Source organism: Drosophila grimshawi, unplaced genomic scaffold (assembly GCF_018153295.1).
Source record: "Drosophila grimshawi isolate 15287-2541.00 unplaced genomic scaffold, ASM1815329v1 contig_311, whole genome shotgun sequence".
Lineage (NCBI taxonomy): Eukaryota > Metazoa > Arthropoda > Insecta > Diptera > Drosophilidae > Drosophila > Drosophila grimshawi.
The window spans coordinates 28593862-28610607 of NW_025063098.1; the positions used below are offsets into that span (position 1 = coordinate 28593862).

General features: G+C 35.8%; 1 protein-coding gene across 1 annotated transcript in view; it reads left to right on the forward strand.

Moving 5' to 3' along the window:
- The first annotated feature begins 4908 nt into the window (after positions 1–4908).
- The window catches only part of LOC6569884 (aminopeptidase N), a 39169-nt gene continuing 27331 nt past the window's right edge, over positions 4909–16746 (forward strand). The window contains exon 1 of the mRNA XM_032741488.2: positions 4909–5088. The gene's annotated coding sequence lies outside the window, so the exon portion shown is untranslated. The remainder of the gene's footprint in view (positions 5089–16746) is intronic.

A 16746-nucleotide genomic window follows, 5' to 3' on the forward strand; every position in this document is an offset into this window, starting at 1 on the left:
TTTGCGTGCTATAGCAAGCAGCCCTTGAGCGTTAGTGTTAGTTGGCGGTTGAATTTGAATTTAAATGAGACGTTTTATTTGTTCACATATTTAAGTGAACAAGATTTTCAATTGACAGATTTTATAAATTCAAGGTTACGGGTTGAATTTCTTAGATTTCAATGCGTTGTCTTCTATTTCTGTCTTCAATCAGCAAAAAATGTTAAGCAAATGTTATATTTTCATGCGAAAAATATTTTAATTAACCACACACAAAATGTGACAATCAAAATGAAATGAAAATTTCGTTTGATCAACTTAAATTGTTGCTGAATGTTCGCAACTAATCACAAAATTTACGATCACTGCTGACAGGCAATCATTTTGAAGTGTTTAATTAAAGAACTCACCACGCACTCAATAATAAGCAGCTCTTAAAACAATCACTTTTATATATAGAGATAGAGAGGGGCACAATCCCAATCTAAAATTTGTATATACTTAAATTAGTCAATGTTTACTTAAGCGCATTGAGGAAGTGAATAAACACCAAGTGCGATTATTTAATGCTGATAAAATGCCGAAAAGAAAACCTGTTCAATTTCTCATATACAGCGAGAAAACAGGCATATTTAAATTGTATTTATTTATTTTAATTGTATACAAATAATATTAAAGTCAGTTTATTTCCATTTTGCTCGCATGAACTCAAATAAAATATTTCCTATTCTAATCGAATTACTTATTTTTTAGGCTTTTTTTCAAGTTTAGTTTTATTATTCATATAATTAATCCGAGATTAAATACTAGACTTTAGTTAGCTCAAGCCTGATGGACTATTTCGCATGACTTACTAGATTTTTTCTCTCTGTGCATATGCACAGGCAAAAACTACAGTCATCCATAGGACTAACAAAGACACAACGGCAGACAATTGTTTTATCAGTCTAGTTAAACAATTTGTCGCTGCTTCAAGTGCAAAACGCACTTGTTAAATACAAACGATTTTTCATGTTTTCGCACAGCCACGCCCCCAATGCCCCGTCATCCCCCACAAAAGTTGGAAGCGAGTTTTGCACTGAATATACAGAATAGAGAATATAGTTAAGTATATTACCTCATTGTTGACACAATTGGTCTTGCCAATTTCACTTCGTAGATGTTATCAAACCTTAAACATGAAATACTTTTGTCTAAGGTATTAATTAAGATTGGAGAGCGAGGAGATGCGGGGGAGGCGGGGGGAGTAGACTCATCATGTGCCTACAAAATTGCACAACAAATCAAATAGATTATTATGCTCGATGCCAATATGGGGAACAAATGGTCGCTCAGAAATAGGAAGTGTGCATAAAATGGAGTTTAAATCTAAATCTAGAAATTAAAAAATATTATTTTTTTTTACACCTGGCTTTCAAACAAACTACACTTTTTCGTTCAGATGCTGTAAATCTCTCTCTAAATACGAATCCTGTCCGGATTCAAAATATATCGGAATACATTTACAATGTGTAAAAAGTTTAAATTGGAAAAGCTCTTGTGCAAAAAAATGTAATTACAGAAGGAAGTCGGACATGGCTCCATAAAGTATATATGTTCTTAATCAGAATCAACAGCCGAGTCAATCTACCCTTGCCGTCCGTTCGTTTATATCTCACGCGAATCAAATTTAGACTACTTGTTCCCGTATACTCCGTGCAAATCAAGTTTATTTCATTTTATCAGTAACTACTGCCGACATATTTCAGCTGAACAGTCAAATTAGATCGGTTTGGAAATCGAATTCTCATAATAAATATATGCGCTGGATTAGTTTTTATTACACTTCTGTAAAATTCTGCAAAACTTTTAAGGCGAAAGTTGGCAATAAAACTGGAATATATTTAACTGGATATATCGTGATCGAGCTCACTCATTCTTATTTGTTTTTAATTTAGCACATTCATTTATAGATTTTTACACACTTATCGCTCAGCTGTGGACAATAAACTAAAAATTACAAATTCAAATATGGGGGCGCTGTGGGCCATGTTGTTGTTTGTCAATTAATAAATTTGCTCTCATTTATTTTAGCCTGTGTTCCAAATTTATAGTTCGAACTTACAACAAAGAATTTCTTTATTTAATAAATTGAAACCGCAAATTGAACACTTGCTTCTAGGCAAACCTCTTGGAACAAGTATAAGTCACCTAATTTATTTTTATTTCGTTATTTAATATCAATATTAGTTGACTAACACATTTTTTTCAGCAGCTGCTTAGCTCACCTCTGAGATAAGTTAAAATTTATTTAGTGACTCTTTGCAATTGAGTCAGCGGAAAGTGCATCATCATTACTCATTCATTTAAATAATATATAGGTAAATCAGCCAAGTTTCAATTAGCATATGCTCAAGAAGAAAGTTTCTCATACTTAATGGCCTTCAAACCTAAACAGATTGATATCTATATATGCAGATATAACTATTTGACTTTTGTCTAGTTCAAAAGTGTCTAGGTCATGTCTTTCAGTCAGCTGCACTTCTTGGTGCGAGTCAACGAGCCCAAAGATATTGATATCAATTATGTGCCTGAGGCTAAGAATAACAAGTCGCCAGGGAATACAGACTGACATAACTACAAAACCATAAAATTATGCGCAGTCATTGTGGCGCCGTCAAAAAAGACACACAGACATAAAACTAGAACAACAGCAACAACAGCAACAACAAGAACAAATACAAATACAACATGACTTATGAGAGCCAGGAATCGGCGGCCTGCCAACCGAACGTGGCAAAAACAACCCCTTGGAGGCGCCACAGGATTATTTGGACGCCACGGCGACAGAATAGCGCATTCAACTCGACAGCTCGACAAACTCCGCGCATTGCGTCATTAAAATACAGTAGTACCTCGCTGAAAGTACAACTATCATCAAACCCCTTTGTCTTGAAATATCTTTAATATTGTATAATATTCGATTCTTTCTTCTTACTCCACAGAGATTTATCTATCTCTCTTTTATTGTCTCTTTCATTCTTTATCCCTCTCTTCTTAATCTTTTACCTTCCTTATTAATAAGTTGCTAAATTTTAGCAATTATTGGTTTGGTTTGATATTTTGCCAATTTATTATTAAGCATTTTTCAAATTTAAGAACTGTCTACATCCAATAAATAAATAGTTTTGAAAATATAGAAAGAAAGTGATTATGATAAAAAACCATAGCTTACATAAATTTTGTTTTATGTTTTCTTTAAAATTAACGAATTTGTCTTAAAAATGATTAATTCTAAATATAATATATACAATTTATTTTTTTTAAAATATAATATTCTGATATATAATTCTGATTGTTATTTGGCAACAATTCAAATGAAGTTAAATACGAATAGCGTTTCAATTAGCGAGCACACACTGTAACAAAATAGTTGTATGTTGAAATTAAATCAATAGGACAACTCCCACATGGATAAGGCTGCCCAACAAGCCGTAAGTCCCGAAATTGGAGTAACTGTAAAATGGTGAAATACTCGCGGCATTTGCATTTTATGGGGCATGCGGCTTTGAAGCCTTTGCCTGGTATTTAGGTCACTGGAGAAGGACACACCGATTGCAAGGACATATCAAAGACGAAGGTGGAGCTGCGTTTTTACAGCGCATAACTCAACTGAATTTTGTGTTAATTTCCGTTTTTTTTTTTCATTTCTATTTCATAATTTGTACTAATTAATTGATTCGCTTTTGGCGCATTTGCCAATGGGCGCGCTTTCTGGGTCGCTACATAAATAATCTAGTTTCTTTTATTATTATTATTTATTTTTTCGGACTACACCTGCAGCCTTGCCTTGGCTCGAGCTCGTTATTGTCTGTGTGTCCTTTTGTATATTTTATTAGCCACTTTGCTATCGATAGAAGAACCTTCTTAAATGGTCATAAGAAACATACGATTTTGAGTTTGTTTGCCTAAATAGAAAGTTTATTTTATAAAACAAAAACATTTCAAAAATGAATCACAAATTGGTTCTGGCAAATATTGGGCAACACAATAATTGCGTCATGTCCGAATAAATTAAAAAAAATTAACTTAGCTCTCGTTGCGCTTGAGTCACGGCTTGAATGCCATCATATTTACCAAAAGCTGAGCTGGAGTCATGATTAGAAGACAACCCGTGAATTATTTGATTTATTTGCATACAGTGAGAAAAATGCATTGTATATTAAACGTAGCAAATCTTGATTTAAAAATGTTGCAGGTGGTTAAATTATAACCCCAATAACTCTACAATAGTGACTGCTAGTGGTAACGGTTATCGATTATTATCAATATTGCGGAAATAGATTAAATGATCGATAAATGAAGTAAACCTAATCTGCTCGAGGTATGCGAAAGCTTATATTTTAAATTTTAATCTTTTGCTCTTATAATTTCTTTGAGATTAGCGATCTTTTGATGCTCATCATCATATATATATTTGATATCTTATCGAAGTTGCTTTTTCTGCATTTTAGTGCCACCCTTTCTTATTGTTTTTATAGAACATTTAGTTAAATTTAACATAGAACACTGCGAAATCAATCGATTTATTATATTATATATTCTTAACTCAATGATTTAGTAAATAGTTTATTTGCTCGCATAAATAAATAAGTTATTAATCAAACTAATTGCTCTTGAATTATTGCATTGAGTATGCAACATTCTATTCTGTTTGTATGCGTGTGCGTGTGTGCTTGTGTGTGTGTGTGTGAGTTGGATTTTCTTATCAATCGACTGCGCTGCTAGCAAGAATCGACCAATGCTGCTGCTGCCGGCGTTTGCTGTTGCTGGCGTTTGCTATTGCTGCCGTCGCTGTTGCTGCTGCTGGCGTCGCTGCTGTTGCTGCTCTTGTTTTATTATTGCGCTCATCGTCGCGCTCTCAGCAGCAGCGGCGTTGTTTGAAAAATCAGTCTGTTGTCGCAACTGAAACGCGAAGGTTGTCGTTGTCGCTGTCGTTGTCGAAGTGCGCGCTTCACGTCTCTCGTCGGCAAAGTTCTCAGTGTCTCTACGAAAGAGGGAGAGTGTAGTTTTTTGTTGGCCAACTAACGTTTTGTTTGGGCCAACGGCGAAACAAGCGTTCCCATCTACGTAAGAGAGTTTCAAAAATTTGTATTATTATTAGTTTTATTATTGGTGGTATTGTTGTTTCTGTTTTTTGAGCCCGTTATCGCAGTGCGTGTGGGCGATATGCGCGTGGGGGCGTCTTAGGCCATTTAAATACAATATAATAGAACATCGAATTTTATCACATTTTCAACAAAAATTGAAATGAGTTTTGTGTGCAGGTTTTTATTTGTTTTTTATAATGGCAAATTCTAAATTTGAATTCATTAAAACGCAAAATAGGCAATAACAATAAAGACTAACAGCGAACAAACAAACATGTTTATCTCAAATCCAGGGAATAAGAACAACAGAAACAACAACTGCATTTGAAATATGCTCAATCGATTTGCATTGCTTATGTTGTTTAGTGTTGTTTTTGTTGCTTTCAATCTAATCAAAATCAAATCAAAGCATTGCCAACTCAAAGTGTAACTCGAGTTTTTCTTGTTGTTGCACATTTCGAAAGCTTTATAAATTTCCATATATATTTAGTGTTTTCCTAAAATCCATTTTGTGTAACACAAGTGGAATATTGGTGAGTTTCCGCAATCGCATCGAGCGTATTTAATGTTGGTGGATGAGGAGGAACCCACTTAAAATATGTGCAAGTGCTTTTTATAAACTTGTGTGTAGTACGAGTATTATTGATTTTCACATGTGCGCAGGTTGCAGCTTGAACAGCCGGCAAGCAGCAAATGTCCTTCGCAGGCTGCAACTTGTGCCGGGTCCACAGTCACGCCAAGAGCCCAAGGACGCAGCTCACACAGTTGTTGCTGTTGCTGCTGTTGTTGCTGCTCTTGTTGTTGTTGTTACTGTTGTTGTTACTGCAGTGGTACTTGAACTTTCCACCACCTGCGTCCACGCGACAAAACAGCTGTTTGAAAGTTTTCCCTGGCAGCATTTTTCGAGTAGCTTTTATTTTTCATATCTAAAAAAGAAAACAGAAAAAAATAGCTGCTGCTCTCAGAATTTTTGAGTGGAAATTTTTTTAAATTTTAAATACAAAGCTAACTCGCCGTTTTCTTTCCTTCATAACTCTCTTTAAAACCCATTCTTTCAATTTCAACATTTTACTGCAGATTTTTCCAAACTTATACACCTATTTTTAAGTGATAGAATATTTGATATGTTAATTAAGAAAATAGCTTCTTCAATAAAATTACTGTACTCGGCATTTTCTGTGTGTGGCGGAGAGTTAGGGAAATCTCGATAAATACTTATTGCTGCAAAGCAAATTCACTCGAGCTTTGCTTCTTGAAAACCAGGCTTTCAGTTTGAGCACTGTAGATTTTCTCTAACTTACACACATAACTTTTAAGCTCTAATATATTTAAATGTTCATTAAGAAATCATATTCCTTAATGAAATAAAGCTTTTGAAAATCTCAAAAAGTACTCACTTTAAATACATGTTTTGTGGTGAACTTAATTTTAGGCTATGTTTATTCTCTGTAAATATTTTGTGTTTTGTCAGACTTTTGTCTGCCTGGCGGGCACCCTGCTGTGTGGCATGTGTGGGTGGTGTTGGCACCGGCACCCACTTGTACCACTTGCAGCATGCAGCCGCATTTTGTGTGCTGCACGCTCTTGCGGGACCACTTGTTAGCGATGTGGGTTTTTATCAATAGACACAGGGCGTATACGTAATTGCATATACTCGTTCATACAAAAACAAGCCCCACTGTGATTACCTCAGCGTGGCAAGCGCCTAAGTGGGTCGCTATCGACGTCGTCATCATCGTCGTGGTCGCTATTTGTATCTCCCTCTGTTGGCATTATTATTTTCACAGCACTTTGCATTAATGCTCGCAATGCAGGAACACCCGCAAATATGCTACAATTTGTCCGCAAGGCTCTGTTGTCAATAAATCAAAATTGCAAGAAAAAAAACGAGAAATTCATAAACATGATTCGTTGTTGCAACAGTCCAACTCCATTTTCCTTTCACATTTTCCATTAAGCTTGGGCTTTTCACAAAATTGTATGCCGGGCATTGTTTGGCTTACATTTTAATTATATTGGGCTTACTCTGTGCGCACACTTTTCATTAATTAATCAAATGCCTGCCCATCCATGCGACAATTGACTATTTTTATAAAAATTATGCAAGCCCCAGTCAACACATAATTTAACACTAGAGCGATTTTGTCGGAGGGGCTCTGCTTATCAGATTTCAGCACAGGAACCACAACATTTACTCGATTGTAATTTGATAGAATTACGCAGATAAGGTCAAACAACACAGCTGGCATATGCCAAAAAATATGTTCGAAATACACTCAGAAAAATGGATGATCTTGTACTGAAACCAAGTTCAAATTCTGTTAAAATATGGAAAGATGGGAATTATATTTCAAGAATGGTCTTAGTCAGGAATTTCCAATTGATTACTTTTTTGGAACTTAAAATATCATAATAATAAGTGAATAGTAATATTGCTTAAGTTTTATTATAGGTACTCAAGCTGTAAGCCAATCTTTAAATCAACTATTAACATATTTATTACAACTTAAGTTCAGCAGTTAAGTTCCTACATTATGTATTGGAACGTATACTTGATTCAAGAAGTTTTATTCTTACTAAATAACATTAACGGTCGATTACTTAATTCAAGATTAGAATGTGAATCGCAAAGCGATTGATATTCTATCCCTCTTGTACTTGAATTAGAAACAGCGTTTTCTCTGAGTGTAAGCATATATGTATCTATCTGGAGTCAGGCTCGTTTCATCCGGCTCCGGGGCGAGGCATTGTTGTAACATGCCTGCTCTTATCTGCCTATTTGATTTTGCCTCGGGCTCTGAGCTCATCAGCGGCTGCAATTTTGGCACAAAAAAAAAAACAAAAAACAAAAAACAAAAAACAGAAAGCTAAAGCAAAAATCGTATCAAATTCCCAGTCGCCTCCTCGAAGGGATGAGGGAGGGGTTCGATGAGCAGTCAAACAATCGGTTCTCATTACTTACCCCTCGCCGTTTTGGCCTATGCGACCTCTCCTTGGCCATGCCCACCCCTCTCCGCCTTTCAACATATCGATTCCACATTAAGGGACAACTTGAATTCGGTTTTTATTATTTATTCTGGCTTTTGGCGCGTGTTCTCGATTTATTTTCAGTTTAATTGCTCGTTTCGTGGCTCTTCTTCGTCAATTGTCTCTTTCACTTTGTGTGTGTGTTTATTTGCTTTTGATTTGATTACCCTTTTATAACCGCCCTTTCTCTACTCCACAATTTCGCTTTGTCGACTGTCTTTTTTTGGTACCCATTTGCATAATTGCATTTACAATTTTCCCTTTTTTGTGCGATTTTCTTTACCTGCCCAGCCAACTGCAGTTGATTGCAACGTTTTGCGGTTTCCGTTTAGCTCTGTATTAATATATTTTTCTGTGCGGTTTCGCTCTTTTGTAGTTCTTACCTTTTTCCTTTTCCAGCTGTGAAATGGGAAAGGGGGAGAAAGTGACTGTGTGTGTGTGTGTGTGTGTGTGGCGAGTATCCTTTTACTGCCTGACTGGCATTAATTATAATTTTGTCACAGAATACCAAATGCGGGAAGCCATAGAAGGAAACACAGAATGCGACTTTTCAACATTGAGTATTGGTTATTGAGAAGCTCTGCGGAAATAGATATTGAAAATAACACCCTGGGGAAATATGATTAGAGTTATTACAGTGTGAAAAAACTCGATATAAACGTTATTATTATGATAATTTATTTTTTATTTTTTTTATTTCTGTCCGTCTGGATTCGTCTTCAGAGAGGGAGAGAGAGAGAGTTGTGAAGTTTGAAAAGTGTTTCAGTCATCGAAAAAGATATTTATATTATGAGAGTTCACCAGAGTTTTCTAAATATATAAAACGAACAGCTTTTTTTGATTTTCATAGATTTTTGAAATGCATTGCAGGCAAACAAAATTAAGAATCAGTTCAAATATTTTTCGTGAACTTCCAAGAACATTAGAAACGTTGGTTAAAACTTCTCTTCTTTTAGACACGTTTGTTCATCTAAGCGTGTAATTTTTATTGCACAATTCATGCACAATTCTTGCGCTCGCCCTTTGTTATTATTGCTATCTGATTGTTTACACTTGACAGACGCCGGCCAAAGAACCAACACAAGTTTCTTACACGATTTCTCATGAGTCATTTGATAAGAAGTAATTACAGCATTACATGAAGCGATCTTTGGAATATACCGTATATCGTTAACGTATATGGGAACAACAGAAACAGAAATAGAAATAGCAAAAACCAAACAAATGAAATTTATATGTGCATAGAAACTATTTCAAGTGCAATGTGAGGCAAAAGCAAACACAAAATACACACACACACACACAGATAAACGCAAACACACACACACATTGACAAAACTTTTGCAACATGTGGGGAACTTGGCTCTGCTTTCGATTGTGTGTACGTCGAGGCGTTTGGTGAAATTGTTTTGAAACATTTGACATTCCGTATTTCCACCTCTTTATTTAATTAACTGAAAATGTGACGTAGTCGAATAAAAAATACCCTGCATTGTGTCGTTTTCATATTTTGGGTATAAACAACGCAAAAGAGTGTAAGAAATATAAAATTCGTGAATAATAAACCTATTTCTTATTAAAAACTAAAATATACGAAAAATCTTTCTTTATTATCCGAAAGATACAAATATAAATCAAGAATCTCAAAGATGTTTCATCGAAATTAAAATATATATAAGAAAAATTTGTCGGCAAATTTATTTATTTACTTTATTTATTATACTTAAATATTTGAAATATATAAGTTGAATATTTCATATTAATTCATATTATCACCAATATTCATCCTCATAAAAAACAACATTCTTGTTTTTTGGTGAATTTGGTAGCTTCAAGGTTAGGCACATCGTAAAAGTCTTGTGATGTTTTTATGTGAAAATGAAAACGACAATTTCGTTTGCCATTTAAATAAAATGTTAATACGTGCGACTGTTTGCACTATAAATTGCCGCAAATCTATATTATATAGTGCAAATTTTGTTTAACGTATTGGTGATAAAAACAAAAGCAAATTTAGCTGCATGTGTTTTCATTCTATGTTTGAAATGCACTGTTTATTTAAGTGAGGCGAGCAGCAAATTTAATTAGCCAGACATCAGTTGGCGCATCTACAAAAATAGCAACTGAATAGGTGCCAAATTGTTGAATCAAGCCACATAGCTTTCGTTCAGGCCCGTGTGTCATGTGCCGCATTATGATTGATAAGCTCTGCTCGCTTATCAGCCAATTAGCCGAGGGCAATCCCAAAACCTATGACAGCGACATGCACTGTGAGAATACAGACGAAGAATTTTGAAGAAAAAAAATAGGGTTGATATATTTTCTTATTTTCAAAAGGCGAAACAATAATGAATAATTTTGTGAGCATGTGTTAATGGCTTTATTCTTTTTATTAACAACCGAAATATTAAAGCAGAATTTTGCAAAAATATATTCTTTTTATTATATTTTCTATTTATTTATTTTACTTAGAGTTAGACTTTTAGTTGCATTTAGAGTATCATTTTTCTTTCAGTGTGCACACATAATTGCATACAGTTTTTTTTAAGTCAACGATGCATTTGACAGATGACAAAACAAAGCGAATGTGGCAAATGCAAATGCAGGCCGACAATGAAGATGAATGAAATGTTGAATGAGCTGGCTAAATGAGCCAGCAGTTTTCTTTCTATTTTTTTGGACTCAGCCTCAGTTGTCAAGTGCAGCAGTGACAGTTCCATTTGGCCTCAGTTAGCAACAGCTACAACCACCTGCAACACTCACACACACACACACACACACACATAGTCACATACATATTCACAGCGTAACTAATTTGACTTGACACACAAAAGAGTTTAGGGGTGGGGGGTGGGGCAGTTGTTGACCCCAACCCCCTTCAGCTGGACACGCCTGTCTAAGCTTGAAGCGTAGCTGATGACGGCTCCCACACACTATACTATTCTTTAACTAAACAAACAGCCACATTACACATCACACCACCACCACCACCCACCCCACACTTTTGGCCATATCAGTAAACTTCATCTGCCCCGACGGCAGGTCAAAAGGCCAAACATGAAGCATGCAACAGCGTTAAATTTTTATGCGTGTTTAGCAGCAAAGAAAAAATGATATATGCCACACATATACTTATGTATATATATATATATGACAATTGCAGTTGGTGGTGCAGTTGAAGGTGTAGCCGCCAGTTTGGTCACGCAATTCAAAAGAAAATTAAACTTTTTTTAAGTGAAGAGATTGCTGCTGATAGTTTCCAGTGAAATGCCTATTGTGGCAAGTTGGTGGGGGGCAGAGGGTGCTAAAAAACTCTTCCATATATGGGCATTCCTACATGACTCAATTACACACTCGCACAATGTTTGGGATATGACATCAGCCTGCTGCAGAGTTATCTTTTCCGGCTTTTTTATAGATTGTCCACTTTAAAAATTAAATATTTTTATTTTGTATACGCGATAAGTAATTATGTGCTATTATAATAAAAGATTGCGTCTCTTATCAGCAGCTGCCAGCCGTAGATAATTTCTGTAGTGCAAATATGGCATCATTTATGATTGTGCTCAGCACTAAAAGAATTTAAGTGGAATTTATGAAAATGAAATTGCTTTACACGAGAATACTTGACAAGTTGATATCCTATTTTCCAGATATTGAAATGAGCTTCACAAATTAATATTCTCATATGTAAATGAATATGCATCCTTTAAATAGTTTCAGAGATAAGCCAGCTTATGCAGGCTGACAGACAGTCGTAGAAATGAGCGAGATTAAACATTTTCTATAAACTAACTTGGCAAATGAATAATAATAAAAAGTATAACTTTAACATTACAGGCGAATATTGTGCTTACAATACTATAATACATTACTAAAATACATTACTTAATTAAATCTAGTTTTACCATCCCTATTAAACATTTTTGAGGTCAGAAAATTAACAAAGACTTCAACCAAAAACGTTTTTTCCTTATTTGATATAGTATTCACATGCATGCCAAACAATGATCAAATATTATGATTCTTACTGAATTTCATTGCCGAATCACTGAACTTATTTTATTACTTTAAATTTAATTGGCACTTCCATTTAATTTTTCCAAGCTGGTCGTCAGCCAGTCAATCAGTCAATCCCTCAGTTGGTCTGTCAGGACAAACTGTGTTATTTATATAAATAGGCTGGGTCTATCCGCTCGTTAATGGCTTAAAAGCTACCTAACACTCTTTTAGTCACATAGTGCCCACATAAATAGTTGATGCAACTCATGCGCAGCGAACAGCGTCAACTTTGTCTAACCTTGAAATGATATCGCAGCAACCAAATTACGTCACCTGACCACGAAAAGAGACAAGAGACAAGAGACAAGACGACACGACAACACGACAACCCGAAAACATATACAATTTGTCCACAAAACAAGAGTGTGCAACTGCGTGTGTTTAGCCACAATCCCCACCGGCGATTGGCTGACAAGAAACTGTCAAAAGCGACTTTGGGCCCCGTTAATTGACTTGCCTGATTTCATGAAAAATTTGGAACGCAATCGTCATTTAGTCAACCTTAGCGATGAAATACCGTTGTGCGGTAAACTTTAGTGGGATAAAAGTATATAGTATTGATATCAAAACAGCTTGTGGTGATTTAGTGCGTCTTTGGTACTGCCAATGGCACAAGTTGGGCAGACTTTGCCAACATATGATCAGCTATAAAAATAGCAAGGCAAATAAATATAAAAAACGGTTCAAAAGAATTTAAAAATGTACAAATAAACTACAAGTGTGTGTGAAAATTTGGAATTACCTTCACGAGTTTTCAAATAAGAATTATTTTTTTTTTGCAATTCTGCGAATTAAGTAATTTATTTAGGCCAATTTGAATTTGAATGATGTCAGCGGTAGTTCTGCACGTAGGTGTTGAAGACAAAAACATTTCAATTTTGGTAAAATTTAGTGTAGCATTTAAAAGCTATGACTAATTTGGCCTGCATGGCAATTCAGTTGCTAATTATCTTGGCAATTGGCTTTGTCGGCTTCGGCAGCCATTTCCATCACGCCTTAGGGCTTTTTACCCAACAAGGCAATCGGCCGGAACTCAAATTTGTTAATGTCTATTGAGCTGTTTAATGAATTCTTGTTTTCGTCTTATTCTTTTCAAACGCCGGCAAAAGTGCACTGAACTTTTGCCTTTGAGTCACAAAATATTAAATGTATTGGTACTCAACGTAATTGCTTTTTTTATGAGCAAGTAATATTAAGCATTCGCCACGTGTAACGCCAAAATTAATATTTTAATGTATTACTGCGAATGATCGTAATATAATTTGTATTCGTTTTTCTTGGGCATCAAATTAAATATTCTCTCTACTTTGTTCTAGGCTATTAATATGAGTGATGTGTTTTTTTTTTTGGCACTTTGTGCGACTACCTCAGGCGCAGCAATGTCAGATTTTAAATGTTGACCCACTTTTTTGTTATTTACTTTCAATAGAATTTATGATTTTTGTTTCGGTTTTTCTCTCACTTTTCAAGCGAAAAAAAATCATGTTGTTTTATCTTTAAAAAATATATATATATTATTGCGCCGCTACACAGCAGCTGACAACGGTGACAGCCAACGATGACGTCGTCGTCGATCGACTAACAAACAATAACAGAAGCTGGCGCTAATAAATTTTTTACTGCGATACAGTTTCCTTGGCCCCTCCTGAACACGATCGAGCTCCATTGTTTTGTATGGTCTGCTGAACTGACACTCAATTGGTTTTTGTGAGGCTAGCAGCTGCCTAATGATCGCCTCTCAAATTCCCAGCGACGTAGACATAATGCGTATACGTGATATCTCAACTCAGCTGGTGTGGCAAAGTAGTATTAGTGTGGACAGGTTGCAATTAAGTCGCCTATCAGTGGGCGTTGAGCGTTGTGACAAAATTGTCGTTACAACTGCAATAAACAAAGATACAAAATGACCTAAGCAATAAATATAAATTAAATTTCCAAATAGACAAAACATTTGTGTTAGCATAAAAAAATTATGTTTACTGCTTGACTATGACTTATTGACCTTTTAGAAGCTTAACACTTAATTTAAGTGCTCCTAAAGCCTAAAGCTTCGGGGCACTGGCTTCTTGACGATGGCATATGCAGTTATAACGCACAAAGGTTAAGTGACCATTACTTGCCCAACACTTATTCAGAGATGGCCTTATATTTTCGGTTGTGTGCAGTGTGGTTAACCTATTGACAATTAAAATAGTGTAGAAGTTTATTTGAAATTTAGCTGTATTCGTATGTCCCAAAAGGGAAAGAGGGTTTGAGTTAAATCCCCACTCCAGACAGCAACATCATTTTATTAGGGCTAAACCCATTTTCAAATGCAATAACTTACAATAATTACAAACATAATTTATGTTTTGCTGTTGCCTGTATTTAAAATGAGCTCTATTCTCAGCTTAACTCCGATTTTCAGTTATACACATATAATTCATTTAGCATAATTAGTAAAGTTGAACTTCTGCAGTTATTTCTTGTTTGTCATTTTGGTAGACAAGTTGACGCAACAAAGCCTTGTCATGGTCAAAGAAACAATGTGACACTCTCAAGGCAGCGGGAATTTAACAACAAGACAACGATGACAATTACATAATTACGAACTTGTGTTGGCAATTAACTCGATACCCAAAACCAAGCAACCGACATGCAGTTAACCGAAAACCCTTTCCTTGGATTCAATTTGTTGTTTTGATTGATGGCACTGTGGTATTGAATTAAATGCATTAAGAGCTATCCAGCTGCATGGGCCCAGCAGCCGTCCTAAACTTCAAATATTTACACTCATAAACAACGCATAAAAGAAAAATCAATTGATCAAATTGTGGTTCTTTAAATTGTTTGCCAAACAAAAAGTGTGAGAGAGGGAGGGGTGGGGTGGATTGGGCCGGGCCGGGCCGGGCGTGATAGGGGTTATTATAAAACGAAGGCCAGAGCCACAGATTTAACTCAATAAAGTTCAATTAAAAATGCATAATGTGCTAATAGTTACAACAAATCAACCACAATCATAACAACAAGAACAATAAAAAATGAATGGGAAATAAAATAAAATAAAATTTGTAGGCGTGGTCTGAGGCTGCGGCTGCGGCTGCGCCTGCGGGTCATACAGAGAGTTCAACGATTATTAATCAAGTGCCGCACTAATTATGCCAGACACTCGTTTCCCATGTAATATGCTCTAGTAATCGCTCAGGGGCAGCCCAGAAAGTGACGTCTTCCGTCTTCTTCTCTGCGCTCGGCGCTGTCTGTGGCATCAATTAAAATTCGTTTCGCTTGCCGCTGCCGCCTTTTCGATCAAATTGAACAACTGCCCAAATTGAAAGTCTAACGACCAGCTACGTTTTTGGCATTAGATTCTCGCTCACTCTTCTTTCTTGTCGCTTAAACGAATGTCAAGTATGAATCCATTGATGATTTACCCATCGCTGTCAGCGCCAGGCCAATTTTATTTGATGCGACTCTTTCTCTCGCTACCCTGCAACCATTTTAAAGGGGTATACACAGAAGGGGAGACATCCAAAAAAATTAATAAATTCTTTATCAGCATTAGCATAAATGTAGCCATGTCCGTCTGTCTAAAACTTGGAATCTAAAAGAAATTAATAATCTTGAGGAATATGAATCTCAAATTAAGATATTTAATCTCAAATCAAGAAACTTATCATGTTCACACACTTGAATACGATCTGCATATCCAAAAAATGTTATTACGATCAATTTATTTCAGAAATAATGTCTGATAAATGTAAAAATCAGAGAGGGCTGGCTGGCTCTGATGTCTGGGCTGGCTACAGGGTATGTGCTAGGCGAGCTATCTCGATTACAGCTCTCTTATTTTTCCCTCCAGACATTTGTCGCTCTCCGTGCATCGGCATCTGCTTTTTTTTATTATAATATGCATAAATTCGGCGCTTTTTGGTAAAGTAATTTCAGTTTTTATCACTGCGACTCACGCTTCGTTTGGTTTCCGGCTTTCGTTTTCTGGCAGTTGCCCAACAGCTTTGTCCGCGTGCGGTTCGAATTTCAGTTCGATTCCACTCGACCGATAAGCACTTAAGTAAGAGATACTTTGGCAGCTTACAGCTATTAGCATAATTATGGGAGTACATTTTGGCATTGAACTTGCTACTTCAAAACGGCACAAAACAAACAAACAAACGCAGTGATTTTTCAGTTCAACAATGTGTTTACAGTCCAAATTAGTTTTTCAATTTATGCCGCAAATATTGGATAAATGACATCAGCAGTTGTGTGCACTTAAGTTCAAAACCGCTTTGCAGAAGTACCTGCAAATGTGTTTACTAACAGTTAAAACATACAAACAACAGCAATGGTGAACTGGCGTGAAAATTCAAAGAAGCCAAGCAAGCGGCTAAACTTGAGTGCGATTTAAGCCTGAATTGGCCAAACTTGAGTGCGATTTAAGCCTGAATTGGTCTAATGGATTTTTATGGCATGACCAAAATCAGAATGAAATCGTTGCGAGCTTAATCGATGTGTCTTCATATATTTTTATAAATATTTATTACTTGCTTTGCTATTTACTTAATTTCAACTA